At 37.9% G+C, this 2,190-nt stretch overlaps 1 long non-coding RNA gene across 1 annotated transcript; it reads left to right on the forward strand.

Annotated features, from left to right (window-relative positions):
• The first annotated feature begins 817 nt into the window (after window positions 1–817).
• On the forward strand, window positions 818–1,849 carry LOC125139213. The gene is made up of 2 exons (XR_007138298.1): window positions 818–1,051; window positions 1,290–1,849. It is a non-coding gene; the product is annotated as an uncharacterized LOC125139213 (long non-coding RNA).
• The last annotated feature ends 341 nt before the right edge of the window (window positions 1,850–2,190 follow it).

Raw genomic sequence — 2,190 nt, forward strand, 5'->3', positions numbered from 1 at the left:
GCTTTGAGTCATTCTCTAACAGGAAATAATATCTCTGTGTCCCATGGCTATGCAACTTGATTTGGAATGATGTGCCTGCTGATATCCCACATGCATGCACACACAAAAAGGTGCCGTAAAAAATAAATAAACAATTACATCATACATTTGCATTCAGCAGGCAGCCTACACACACACACACACACACACACACACACACACACACACACACACATTAATGTACTGACTCTCCACTGCATGAGCTTCTTTTAATTCTATGAGCAGGCTACAGTACATAGATGCAGGAGTTAATCTGTATGTAAGCACACCATGTTTGGAAGATACATTAACAGGCAGTGTTAAATGTCTCAAGCCAAAGGTAAATGGCATCAGCTTGGTCCTCATGGAGTCTTAAAAGACATGGTGCAACATGAAGCCTGTGTAATAACAAGTGTGTGGATACTTCATAAGTAAAGATGTGTAAAAGAGCTGCGGTCATACTATGTACAGTACATTGGATACTAGGACAGGGTGTGACTCACGCTCTCACTCAGACACTCTGTCTTGCACATACACAACCATGCCCTAATGTAACACACACTAATCTCTAAAATTACGCAGCTGACCGCATGATTGCTATTGATCTCCTTTCTGTCTGTATATAGGGTATATACAGAGAGAGAGGTTTAAGTAAGAGATCTGATATCTGGGTAAATGACGACAAGATATTTAACCCCTGTGAATGCAAGAACATTTACTGTGTCACATTCCTCCTTGTCTCTAGCCACATGCTTTCCTCCACATGTTCCTGTCATTTGTAGCTAAATATATTTAGGGACCGTATCTCTTATTTTCTCTTCGTCTGTCCTGTATCAAATTTCAATGAGTCATGGATAGCAGGAGTGTGGCTAAACTATACCTCTATCAGTGCTGTTAAACACTGCTGTGGACTCAAGAAGAGACTTTGGAAGCTACGGAAGCAGCTGTAAAGAATAATAGAAAAAAGAGAATATTATAGTCATTAGTTTTGCTAAGTGAGCATAGAAGGACACAGCATACCTGTGGAGCTGAAGTAGGCCATGAATTATACTTGAAAGATTCTTACATTGAACTACAAGACAACAATGATTAATTGGAATGAACTACAGTTATAGAGAGAAGCTTTTTTTCAAGGACATAAGATCTACAAATTGTAATACAAATGTCATACTTGTGATGGATGTTACATGGCTGAAAGATTAAATATCATAACTATGTAATTCCTTCAGGCTGAAACCAACTTTTGGACTTTTTTTATTACGTTTTTACAGATTGTATTTTGGAGCATCACCTTGGGAAAGACTGTGTTTGATTTTTTTTTATTCTCTAAAACATATCTTGCATGGATACTGTGGTTTCATCCTCCGTCTCTTCATCCACACCTCAAGATAGTTCTCTATCTGGTTTGGCTCTGTCGTCGTCCCGCCGCACCTCCCATTACAACAATAATGGTGGTCTGGGCTACATCTTTGGAGAAGCCTGGAATCATTTCCGTCCGTTCCTGCCATTCTTCCTGATTTCCTGCCTGGTGGTGGTACTGGTCTATTTGCTGCAGACAATTGTATATGGAGGGCCCTTCACTGATCCACAATTTTTCAGCAAGTTTGATCAACGATGGCCACCACCAGACCCACCAAACACATAAGCTTTTTGGGAATTCCAGGGAAAGCAATCAGACTATCACTACCTGAACCAGTTTTGAATTTACATAAGAAAACCAGATTATAAGGCTATATCATATTTTCATCTCCAGACACGAAGATCACAGCAAAAAACTGATGTAAGCCATGATTTTATGAGTCACAATTCACAATATAAAGGAGGACATGTTGATGTAGGTCTTAGTCATCCAAATTTGAAATACATAAAAAACCCACACAGGAATATAACATAACAGTTGTGTGCACATGCCTGAAGTTAAATATCATTGAAAATAGATTTTTTTAAATTGGTTGCTTGTATAGAAGGTGTATACTTTCATCCCTGCTTGTAAATGGAATGCATCTGTACACCATAAGCATTTGTTTAATACCTTTCAAGTCACAGTTGATTATTCAGTTATGCATCTAATAGCCTATTATGTTATTCTTTAATATAATAACATAATATGCCTCTAATAGCCTATTATGTTATTATATTAAAGAATTATAATTCCGCATAACTGATGTGAAT

Source organism: Tachysurus fulvidraco, chromosome 17 (assembly GCF_022655615.1).
Source record: "Tachysurus fulvidraco isolate hzauxx_2018 chromosome 17, HZAU_PFXX_2.0, whole genome shotgun sequence".
In the NCBI taxonomy this organism is placed as follows: domain Eukaryota; kingdom Metazoa; phylum Chordata; class Actinopteri; order Siluriformes; family Bagridae; genus Tachysurus; species Tachysurus fulvidraco.